The sequence below is a fragment of the Crassostrea angulata genome, chromosome 9, assembly GCF_025612915.1.
Source record: "Crassostrea angulata isolate pt1a10 chromosome 9, ASM2561291v2, whole genome shotgun sequence".
NCBI lineage: Eukaryota > Metazoa > Mollusca > Bivalvia > Ostreida > Ostreidae > Magallana > Magallana angulata.
The window spans coordinates 37,580,553-37,593,856 of record NC_069119.1 but is presented as its reverse complement, the minus strand read 5'-3'; the positions used below and the strand labels follow the sequence as shown (position 1 = coordinate 37,593,856).

Sequence of the window (13,304 nt, the reverse complement as noted above, 5' to 3'; positions counted from 1 at the left end):
ACGAGGAATAACGACCCCGTGACAAATGGCGCCCAACGCATCCAACGTATCCAACAACGAATATTCCAACGTAAATTCCAACTTCTGTCCCAGCATATAGGCCTAACTTGTGGAAAACACTGGGAGTTTCATCCGGCACGTGTGTACGACAAAGTCGACTCGGGTGACCGAATTCCAAATACATGTATAAAACCGTCATCCGGAAAACAGAAATACCGGTATATATATTCATGTGAGCGCTCAACTATTTGATTTTGTGTGAAATACATCACTGTGTTTCCTGTTATTTCTACTTCATGTATTGAATATTCTGGCCAGGCCATTGGAATTCCGGAAGATAGCGACCGTATATACAGGATCCGTGCGTGATTGACTGTTATCGGGTCAAAATCTAGGACGGCGAGGAAAGTCGAACACTCAGTTTCGCTTGAGTGACTTCAGTGAACTTATTGTGACCGACTGCGAGTGATATAATTTTACACTGAATATATTTTATGTGTTTATTCTCATTTCTATCATTGTACTGTTTATCATTTCTTTCATTTCTCATGTTGCTATTGTACCAGTCATCATTTCATGTGTGATAGAGCTTGCGTGTTTAGTTAGTGAGTTTGAGTAACCTCGCGTAAACTAAATAACTTTTGCTTAAATTTCAGGGCCATTGACAGCTGACAGATCCAGACGAAGACAATCAGATTTGTTACTAACCCTTTACTGCACTTACTTGAGCATATCAAGCACTAATTGTTTACAGAATGTGAGAATCTTGCAGAAAATCGGTGAAATTCATTTTGAATTTTGGTTTCAAGTTTGAGTTGATTTTTCAGTCGGTTTACTAGTTCTGAAGTGTTTGTACTGAGTTCAACTTCAAATTCTTTGTCATCTGTTTTTTTTTGTTCTTATTACAACTATCATTATCATTCATTTGCATGATTTTATACTTATCATATAGCTTAGATTAATTAATAACTGTAGTGATTAGTTAGTGCAGTAGTGATTAGACTAGTTTGCATTAAGTGTTGCTTAAAGTATCTAGAGTGTCGGTTGAAAACAATAGAGCAATTTAAGTATTCATTCTAGTGCCGATTTATTTTCAGCTTTAAATTCATCAGTTTGCAGTTTGTTTTTGTCAGATTTTGAATTGTTGATATGGCAGAAGGAGGTGAAAACCTAACAGGTGTTGATCAAGAAGCGGGAGCGAAACGAAAGAAGGGGCGTGGCCGAGGATTGTCAAAAACAAATACATCTTTGGTAGAACCAGGTATAAAGCAACCCGGATATAAGGTAATAAGTAACCAAGAATATGACGATCTTATGGCATTGAAAGCTAGCACTCCTATCATAGGAAATGCTTGACCATTCAATTTCTCTGGTTCGAATGCATCATTACTGCAAAGTAATTTTGATGTAACACCTAAATTACCTATATTCAGTGGTAGTCTTGAACCAAACAAGAGTGAAGTTAGCTACGATGTTTGGAGTTTTGAAGTGAAATGTTTACAGAATTCGCATGCTATTCCTGAGGCTTTATTGCTTCAGACTATCAGAAATTCTTTAAGGGGTGAAGCAAGGTCAATGTTGGTATCCCTTGGGGAATCAACTACGGTAGATAAGGTCTTAGCTAAACTTGAAGGTTTTTACGGCTTAGTCAGTAGCAGTGAAACTTTAATGCAGGGCTTTTATAATGATTGTCAAAAGGACACAGAGTCTATTGTTCAATATGGTTCAAGATTAGAGTCAACGTTGTGTAAAGCTATCAAACAAGGTCATATCAGTGATGCTGCAAAAGAATCTATCTTGTGTAGTAAATTTTGGACAGGTCTTAAAAGCAAACCTTTGAGAAGTGCAACTATGTATCTTTTTGATTCTGTGAAAGATTTTCAGAGTTTACTTAAAGAAATCAGAAAGATTGAACAGGAGGAACTATGCAACAGTAAGGCCAGCGAAAAGTCGACAGCTCATCAGAACCTTGGTACAGCAAGAGTAGAGAAAGAGTCTACAACTAACGAGGAGTTACTCAAGACACTACAAAGTATTGAAAAAAGGTTAGAGAAAGTAGAACTAATGCATAATCAAAGTAATGAATTATCTCCTCCAAACACTCAGTTTTATGGCAGAGGACGAGCATTTCGGAGGGGGCATTCGTACAACAGAGGAAACAACAGAGGTAGGTATTTCAATAAACCATTTGAAGACAAAATCAGGAGTGAACCAAAAGAGTAGTCTCTTCCACTGCAGGGCAAATGGAAGAGAAAAGTAAGTGCCCTACAACTTTAGAACAGAGAATGGTTGGTCCATCAAATACAAGTACTGTTAATTTTTGTGGAAAAGAGGGCATTGGTCTCATAGATAGTGGATCTATGGTCACTACGGTATCAGAAGAGTTTTATAATTCTCTGACTAACAAGCCTGAATTACAAAACATTTCAGAATTTCAGCTGAATGTATACGGCGCAAATGGCAGTGAGTTACCATTTCTTGGTTATATTGAGGCTTCTGTTAAGCTACCATTTCTCCAAGAACCACTTTTTGTCCCAGTTCTAGTGACAAAGACTTCAGACTACAGTTCTAAGATCCCTGTCATTGTGGGTACCAATGTAATTCGATATTGTAAAGAATTTTCAGATATGTCCGACAGTGCTTGGAAAAGTGCAATTGAAAATTTGAATTTGAACTGTTGTTTACCTGTAAAAACTACGAACAGATTTCCTATTAAGTTAGAACCTAATGAAGTTAAGTACATTAGAGGTATTGTTCGTAATGTAGATTCCTCTGTAGAGTCAGTGTTAACAGAGCAGTCTGAAAATGGGCAACAAGGAGTGATAGTTTGTCCAGGGCTATTATCCATGAAGAATGCAGGTAGAAACAAAAGGGTCAACGTTAAGGTATGGAATATATCTGCAAGTGCTATAAAGATTCTGCCGAAAACAAATTTGTGTCAGGTAAGTCAGGTTAGAGTAATGGATGCTTGGAATCCGGAAACACCGACTACTGACAAGACGAAAGATCACAAACCCTTAACAGATTTAGGAGTGAAGGTAAATACAGATAATCTTTCTACAGAGCAGTGTAAGGAGGTATATGGTGTTTTAGAGAAATGGCGTGGGTTGTTTTCTACATCCCCGACCGATCTCGGGCGGACGGATGTGGTGAAACACGAGATACACTTAACGACAGATGTACCCTTCAGAGAACCATACAGGCGAATTCCCCCGGGAATGATTGAAGAGGTAAGACAAAATTTACGTGAGATGTTAGAGGCTGGCGCTATTAGAAAGTCCAGTAGTCCATATTGCTCCAATGTTGTTTTGTGCCGGAAGGCGGATGGGTCCTTAAGGTTTTGTATCGATTTGCGTAAGTTAAATAACAGGACAATCAAGGACGCCTACACTTTACCTAGGATTGAGGACACGCTAGACAGGTTAGACGGGGCTACTTATTACAGTAAGTTAGACTTAAAGTCAGGCTACTGGCAGGTGGAGATCCGAGAGGAGGACAAGAAAAAGACGGCGTTCACGGTAGGTCCACTAGGGTTCTTTGAATGTAACAGGATGCCGTTTGGTCTAACCAACGCTCCTGCAACATTCCAAAGACTTATGGAAACTTGCATGGGGGACATGAATCTCAAATAGTGTTTACTTTTTCTTGATGATATCCTTATATTTTCCAGTACATTCACGGAACATCTTGAGAGGTTACAGTCTGTTTTTCAGAGATTGCATGACTATAAGTTGAAATTAAATCCAAAGAAATGCGAATTTTTTAAAAGTCAAGTTCGGTACTTAGGTCATGTAGTGTCTGAAAGGGGGATTATGACTGATCCTGATAAAACATCTGCTTTAAAGAAATGGCCGATTCCGTGTAATGTGAAGTCATTAAAATCTTTCTTAGGTTTCACAGGATATTATCGCAGATTCATCAAGGACTATGCCAGAATAGTCAAGCCCTTAAATGACCTACTGATTGGACAACCAACACACAAAGCAGCAAAGAAAAACGCAAGGAAGAGAAAGAAGACAGAGTGGAAATGGGGTGAGTTAGAACAGGATTCTTTTGATTTGATCATACAGAAGCTTACAAATCCTCCTATTCTTGCTTATGCCAATTTTACCCAACCATTTGTCTTGAACATAGATGCGAGTTCAGATGGTTTAGGGGCTGTTTTATAGCATTGAGCGAGTTATTGCTTATGCAAGTAGGGGTTTAAGACAACCAGAGAAACATTACCCGGCTCATAAACTGGAGTTTTTATGTTTGAAAAGGGCTGTAGTAGACAAATTCCACGATTATTTGTATGGTAATCACTTTGAGGTAAGGACTGATAATAATCCTCTAACCTATGTTACTACAACAGCCAAGCTGGATGCTACCTCTCATCGTTGGTTGGCATCATTGTCAGCTTACGATTTTAAGATTACATATAGATCAGGTAAGCTCAATAGAGATGCAGATGGGTTATCAAGATATCCACCACAACAAGAACTGTTTTCGGATGTGGTTAAAGCTATTTCTCTAGCTGCATTGGTAAAGGTTAACCCTTTAGCGGAGAGCTGTGTAATTGGAAAGTCAATGAAGCTGAAGTCAGAAGAAATCGATGAAACACCGCAGAAGCTTAGCAACATCGATTGGCGAGAGCAACAAGGTAAGGATAAAGTTATAAGTAGAGTCAAGGATCTGTTAAACGGCGGGGTCAAACCATCTGGTAATAATCTGCAACAGGAATCAGAACCAGTCAGGTTACTTTTAAGGGAATGGAGACAACTGGTGGTTGAGAGAGGAATCTTGGTAAGAAAGGCGGTGATTGCAGGAGAGGAAGTTCGTCAGCTAGTTCTTCCTGGTAAGTATAGGAGTAGTGTACTCATAGGACTGCATGATGACATGGGTCATCAAGGGCGAGATCGAACCTACTGGTTAGTTCAACAGCGATTCTTCTGGCCCAATATGTATGCAGATGTGGTTGACAAGGTAGAAAAGTGTGAGAGGTGTGTAAGAAGCAAGACAAGAGATATACCAAAAACTGGATTGGTGTCCATTCATACAACAAGACCTCTGGAACTTGTTTGTATTGATTTTCTTACTCTGGAGAAGTCAAAAGGTGGGTATGAAAATATACTTGTAATAACAGACCACTTTACGAGATACGCAATGGCTGTTCCGACCAGGAATCAACTGGCATCAACAACAGCAAAGGTACTGTATGAGCAATTTATCTGCCACTATAGTTTCCCAGTGCGTATACATTCCGACCAAGGGAGAAACTTTGAGAGTAGTGTTATTAGGGAGCTCTGCAAGATTGCCGGAGTAAAGAAGAGTAGAACGACGCCGTATCACCCAATGGGTAACGGTCAGGTAGAAAGATTTAATCAGACGCTTCTCAAAATGATGGGGACACTCGACGATGAGCAGAAGAAAGATTGGAAAACTTACGTTTTACCATTAGTTCACGCTTATAACGCGACAAAGCACGAGACTACAGGCTTTTCCCCGCACTACCTTATGTTTGGTTGGAATCCACGATTAGCCATCGATGCCTATCTTGGATTAGAGGATTCACAAGAAAAGGTAAGAAGTAGAGAAAACTATGCCCAGAAGTTAGAGAAACGATTACACTACGCTTACAAGATGGCAAGGGGTAACATCGGAAGGAACTCGAACAGGTATAAAGAGAATTATGATCACGGTGTTAGGTTTGAGAAACTAGATATTGGTGATCGAGTGTTAGTAAAAATGTTAGTGTTTTCAGGCAAAGCCAAACTCTCAGATAAGTGGGAGAGAGACCCGTATGTTGTAGTAGAACAGCCTGTTTCAAACATTCCAGTTTATAGAGTCAAAAATGAGGTGTCTGGGAAAATAAGAACGTTACATAGAAATCTTTTATTGCCTTTTATGTGCATAACTGAATCTTCTAGTTCAAATATAGAGTCAACTGAGAAGATGCCAAGACCAGAGCAAAAAGAATCAACAGAGGAATCAGATATTTCAGAATCAGAATCCAGTGATGAAGGAACTATCATTAGAAAAAGGAAAGGTAAAACTAAACGAAATTTGAGTATTTCAGATAGAAAATCAACGGCAGATTCATATGATAGTTCTCGGCAGTACTCCACAATGGGATCATCTCATTCAACTGGTCGGTCATCTATCACAAGGAATTCAACAACAACGTTTGAATCGCCAACACCGGAAATAACGGAACCAAGGAGATCTGAAAGGGTTAGAAAACCCCCAGAAAGGTATGGTACCTGGGTATCTCCCCAACAAACTCAGGTCTGGTAAATATGACAAGGAGAGAATGTCACAGGTAGATTAGTGGAATTCTGCAGACAGAATAGTGAAATTCTGCAGACAGAATCGCATATAGTGTTGTATTTTAATTACATATTTTCCTGAATATTTGTTTTTAATTTTGTAGTATAAGTAGAATGTGGTATGATTATTTTAGTGTTGATAAGATGATTTAGTTAGATTTTGTCGAAAGAATATGTCATAGACGGTAGAACATGATATTATTCTAATATGAATGATATATATTTTAAATATTTAGTAACAGTATTAAGTTATATGATTTGGAGAGGTTATGATTCTTTTCAGTATTCTCCCTTAAAAAATGTCAGGAGACATTTTATTTAAGTGGGGGAGAATGTCACAGGGCTACAATTGAGTATAATTTAGTATTTAGTAATTCATTTATTTACTCATTCATTCATCCATACATTTCATTATTAACTCATTCATAGTTTACTCGTGTTTGAGTGGTATTCGTGTTCTGTCACGTGATTGTGTTATTTTGGGTTGTGATTTACCAAATACGGTAATAGCTACTGTATGTCTATATTTGGTAGTGTAAAAACAGGTTTTCATGGGTGTGTATGGTCAGTGCGCAAGTGTGAGTGATAACACTTAATTTATAATGCTTTGCACCATGATTTTAGAACTTAACTCGTTTGCCAGCAGACAGCGACAGTTTTACAACTGGTCTGATTTAATAGTTTGAGATTGTCACTAGTTTCAAACTATTACTATTAAGTTTTACTGAAGGCGAATTTGGTCACCTTCTTATCATCATTATTATTCACGAATGCCATAATAAAGTAATGTTGGAAACTGGACCATCCTTTTATTTATTTATTTTGTACGAGGAATAACGACCCCGTGACACTTAGACAAAGTTGTTTACTTCGAGATAGCTATAAGAGACATATAGAAATGGTTCTTACCTTATTCTGTTTTGACTTCGCTTAGTCCTGGTCACGGGCACCAAGAAAGTTCATGTAAGCCTTCCGTCTTACGGATCCAATTGAGGGTCAGCTCAAACTTAGTGATGACAAGTCCAGTATTTCTTTCTCAAGCGGTTTTATTAAGCGTGATCGTATAGCTACAATTACATCAGCTAATAGCAGCCCAAATCAGGAGTCTGCACAATCTTATTTCATATGGGTTTATATAAGGTTTTACTTATGATGGACAGTTTTGACTAGTTCGGCCCATATACGACGATCATGAGTGAACATTTAGTGTTCAAAATTAAGATTAATATTTTATTTCTAAATAAAGTAACAAAAAGGCCAAACTGCCAATCAAAGAGTCTGGATGCAGGATGTGAGTCTCCGAGTCCTGGGTCTCGGAGTACCCCACCTAGTATGAGGCATCACTTACTCACAATACGTTCATTCATACACGGCATTAAAGGTTACAAAGGTTAATATATAGAATACACAATACATGACTCAATATAGAATACTAGAGCTATCGTTGCAGACACAGAATCGCCAAATATGTCACATGTTGTTAAACTCTCAATTTGGATATTATTCTGCCCGTATTATGCACCTGGTTTCATAACATCATTTAGGAATACTACGCATTGCTACAAGAGTCACAGAGTTCATTCTGTCAATTATCATTAACACCATTCAGTGCGCAGCATCTAGGTACACATAAATATCATAGTGACCATTATGTAATACTAGCAATTCAAGGTCATAGCATGGCTATCTGTTTACATACAGTCAAGAGGATATAGCAGTGACAAAGACCGGGGTTTGCTTTATACTGATAAAAATGATATAGCTGTGAACATAGTGAAGAATAAAATGACAGAGATGCATAAGTGAGAAAAGGAACTTGGGGATCCCGTGCAGTGGTGGTGGTCATCAGGACGGAAAACTTCGGTTTACCTTCACTGGTCCCCCCTCTACTACGAAGGGGTCATTAGTTCCACGTGTCATCATACAGACAACCAGAGACGGATTTCGATAGCATGTGGTAACATATTCCTTGTCCACATTCTGGATCATCTGCGATTTATAGAGTCTGTCGGGGTCACGTGTTGACACTCGAGGCCATATATTTGTGACAGAGAGATTTGCAAATAAAGGGAAGAAAATGCAGTATTTCATGTTAATAAATTGGCACAGAAACTTGTCTAAAACTTGACAGAGTGACTCTGTGTGTGAGTCAATATATATTTATAATACCATTTCACTGACTGCATTTGTAAGAAATGTAAATAAACGTATATATATAATATTGTTATCGGTAATGTTAAAGGGAACCTTAATTTAAAAGTTACACGTAGTGTGGCTACCAATAAGGTACATGTACTGTAAATACTTAAAATCAGATTTCAAAATTGCAATTTTTAATCTAGTTTTATGTAGCTGATGTAATGAAGGAAAAGTATAATAAACCGTATGTAACATATCGCTACAAGTTTCCTGACTGGAAAAGTCTGGATGATATTTTTATAAACTTGCAAAAATAAATCTAAGCAAGAAATACTATAATCCGACCATCAACCAAACTAAAGTTTTCTATAACTAAAGCAGCGACAAATAATGATACATGTATTTTGTTACACCCGCAAAATAATGTCAAAGCAGTGCAGTACATCGACAGATTGCTAGTTAGCAGTCTGTGATTAACACTATCAGTGAGCGGCCGGGTTTAGGGGAGAGGACCTGTCCGTTAAGGGTAGAAAAGTCTAGTAGTTTATCCTGGAAGTTATCTGTGTATAGCTATGCGGGAGCAGAATTGTTCGTAGAGTGATATGCTACAATGTAGTTTTCTTACCAGAATATTCTGAATCTTCAAACTGGGAATGAAGCAATGAGGTATCGTACAACGTCATAACTCCAGATCAGAAAGAAAAAAGTCGAAATTCAATAAAACATACGTTATCTCTGCTTAAGAATATATCCTTTATACATTTTCGTTTTTTTTTCTCTTGATCATTTTTACATGTGGTCAAGCATCCACTCAGTGATCATGGAATTCTCTCTGAGTATTACAACAAAGACAATTATTCGACCCTGCAGGCTATACCTAATATTCAAAAACAGAAAGGTCTAGTCTCCGGCTGTCCGAATGAATAACAGTCTTTTTTTATCTACTTCAATATATTCTTCAAAGAATAACACTACCCTATCAATACGAAGATAGAGTTCGTGTAGCAGTAGCGTTGAATGACCACAATAGCTTTCCAGATTAGGTTTCGATTTCTGTTCTCTTCTGCCCCCTAATGGGTAGATGGGATGATACTTTGTATTCTATTGGTATTTGGTTCAATCGAATTTTTCTTAACTTTGTAATAATATTTTGTGATAACACATTTAATCATTTATGTTGTTTGCCACGGGTCATTTTGCCAAAAAAATTCTTTATACGATTTGTAAAGAAATAAAACCCGAGCTGTGTTTGTATAATAATAATAATGGAGTACTACCTCTATATCTGTTGTGTAATTTGAATTCCAAAACAAACAAGTAAACTTCTTCATACATAAACTAAATAAAAGTTTTAAATGTTGAGGTTAAACCTTTTCTAGGTCCCTTTAATTGTCAATTTTGCTACTAGTTTGATTCGATCTCATTCGTTGTTTTGCATGGATTGGTTGATTAAATTTTAACTTTATAGCTGGAAATTTATAAATCTGTTCTACACAAGTGTATTCAACACATACATGTACCCGATGTTTCTTTGAAAATATTTACTTAAGCGTTAAAACATAAGGCGAAAGCACAGCAGATGAATATGCCTCGGGGTAAACAAGACTGAGGTAATTACATCTGTCTTAACTAGCGCCACAATCGTACCAAATGAACAAATGGTTCTTTAAACAATAAATGCATGCACATTTTCAATATAATTTCATCCGTGCACAAAAAACTCACTCTAAAAGTTTTCTTTTAAGACAATTAATATAAATTCTCCTCCTAATCTGCAGCATGCAGAAGTTTGGCTTCTGCTTAAACAAGTCAAAAGGACAGCAGTTGTATGGGCGATTCAACAAAACAAAACAAACCCCAATTGTGTCCTCGACATCTGCAAGGTGATTTCTGGGTCTTCTTTCAACTTCTTAAATAGATGTATAAGTGGATCTTTCCAAACATAGAACAATCTGTTTCTGGCAAAATTGTATGTTTCAATGCAGATTATTTTGTTTCTACAATTGCATGAGTTGTTAAAGAAAGGCATCGACTGTTTGTTACAGAGTTCTTCAATCTTGTCTACATTAAAGATGTCTTGTACAATCCTAGACTTTCCATTTGCACAAATAAAAATGTAATGTTGTGGTAAGTTGACAATGATGCAGAACTTGTCGACAGATTTAAGTTGGCTCCTGAGGACATATTTGTCTTTATCAGAGTCCTCCAGACAATATAACATTTGATATATTCATCCTGGACCCGCTATCAAGTGTTCACCTTATAAACCATTACAGTTTTTACCATCCAGTGTACTGCTTTCCTGCTTCACAATATGTCTTCTAGTATAGTCGTCGACAAACAGCTGAACAGTTTCGATAAAATATCGTGCCATATGCTGAAATTGGCAGTTAGGTTCGGTTGTATTTCTTACTTGTTGTATATAGTAAAAAATATTACAAAACACTTAGATACAGGGAAGCAGCATCTGTTATAGAAGTGGCTACGATCGTGTAAGCAAACCCATCTTTGATGTTTTTGTATGTAATGTAATGTAATGTAATTGTATGATATGTAACATAGAGAGCTATACCGAGGCTGTACAGAGCTATACAGTGAAGGCAAGCTGTAGCGGAAATATCCGACTTTAAACAATAAATTCGGTTAAATCAGTAAAATAACTCCAAAACAACAGTCTGCTCTAAAGATTAATTTTTTTATTTATCCCAGTGTTTATGGTGTTACATTTTCTTGAGTTCTGGTGTAGTAGACACATTGATAAAAATTCTTTCACAAGCAGATGAATGCAGATGATGACACAAAGGCATCTCTTGGGAGATCCTTGGAATTTGTTAACATATAACAAGGAACTTTCAGTTTGCTCTATACTCTTACCAACAGTCATTTACAAATATTCGATTTAACAAAATACAAACAGCTACGGGGATAGGAATACACGAGTTAGTAGAGACGTTTCCATACCAGAAATAAAAGAGGTTTCAACTAAAAAAAAATTGCCCCTGTAAGAACGTCATCGACATCGACAGGCAAACTCAATATGCATGTTAATAAAATATGTTAAACTGAATGAAAATAATTATAAAAAGAAAAAGCAATGTGAAAACCTCCATCACTTTAGTCCCTGAATACTACAGATTTTATAATGATATCAATATTTATACATTTTTTGTAACGTGAATCATTGATTTACATATCCCCACCTTACATCATTAATTATGAAGACTTGCATACAGTTTAAGGTATCTTATTTAAGGTTTTTATGTATGCCCTTTCGTTGGATAATGGCTGTTTTTATTTGAAAATGGCGGTAATAAACATTCAGACATATTTATTTAATTAAAATATATATATATATTACGTCACATATTTATATTAAGGGTCATAAAAATTAAATATATGTCTTGAAATACATATATTAAGTTATATTTAAGCTGGGTTAAAACACGTGACAAATGGCTAGGCTTGGTGAATCTTCATCGCGCACAGGATGAATGACCATCTTTAAGTTATCCTTAACGATAGCTTAAAGGTGCTTAAAGATAGCTTAAAGATGATCATTAAGCCACCTTTAAGCTATATGTGTGTTGCTTAAAGGTGACTTAAAGAGAGCGTAAAGATGGCTTAAAGGCAGCTTAAAGACTATCTTTAAGCCACCTTTAAGCCACCTTCTAGAACAACTTATAGGTCCTTAATGTCCAAACTTCTTTAAGCCACCTTTAAGTCCCCTTTAAGCCACCTTTAAACCACCTTTACGTCAATAAAAAAAATGATTCAATATTGTGCTTAATTTACCAACAAATTGTATTAACTTTATGACAGAAAGGGTATTAAAAACGGTTTTTGCTCGAGAAAATAAAATTTAAAAACTTCAAAACGCCAACGATGAGGATTGAACCCGGGAGCCTTCGTTTACAAGCAACTCCTCAATACCTCTGTGCCACGGCATTTTATCTTTTAAAAGGTTTTTATATCCTATTGAATCAATGTATTGAGTGTGTATTTTTTACTTGAAAATATTTTGACGTCCATTCAGATTGTAGTAATCAATTATATCTAATTTATAAATAACATGCATGCATTTAGAGTGAAATACGGAACTTGGCCTTCAGTGAAAAAATAAAATTATACCTAAATGGAAAATGTTAGACTTACTAGTACTTAGTTAATAAATTCAGACCGGGTAGGTATACGTTCACCTAATTCCTCGCTAAATAAAATGCAAGGAAGGAAATAAAACTATTTTTTTAAATGCATTGAAACTAATAGGTATTACTTCTACGCAATTTCACGGTTTTCATGATCACGGCGCCGTTCTAGCATGAAATTTTTTAATAATATTGATTATTATACATTTACAACAGATCTAGAATAACAAATTAAATGATATAGGCTATGTTTATATATTTAATTGTTACATAATTTTTAAACTATCTATTCTATAACAAATAATATAACCAATTACCGGTGACGTATTTACCACATGTGGCAATTGCAAATGATGTATACATATACTTGTACATATAATTGTATGATGTACCAGGCCGGGTATGTGACATATATACCCTTATACATATATTTGAATAATTAACCCCTATTTATGATTACCGCCTTTACCGGTACATTAATTAATTAGCCTCTTGATTTTACTATAACATACATGTATCTTTAATTTGTAGACGTAACATTTTTAAAACCCAGAGTTAGAAAATGATACTTTGAAAATGTATTACAAATATAAAGAAACTTTTATTCACTAGACTTATTGTATACACGTAAATACCAAGACTTCAACGCCTTTAGAAACCATGAGGTGCACCTGGGCACACGACACTCCTGTTGTGTATATCTTGTATATTC

The 13,304-nt window shown here is 36.3% G+C and overlaps 1 pseudogene; it reads left to right on the top strand.

Annotated features, from left to right (window-relative positions):
* Nucleotides 1-1,149: 1,149 nt before the first annotated feature.
* On the top strand, nt 1,150-6,832 carry LOC128163006 (uncharacterized; annotated as a pseudogene).
* The last annotated feature ends 6,472 nt before the right edge of the window (nt 6,833-13,304 follow it).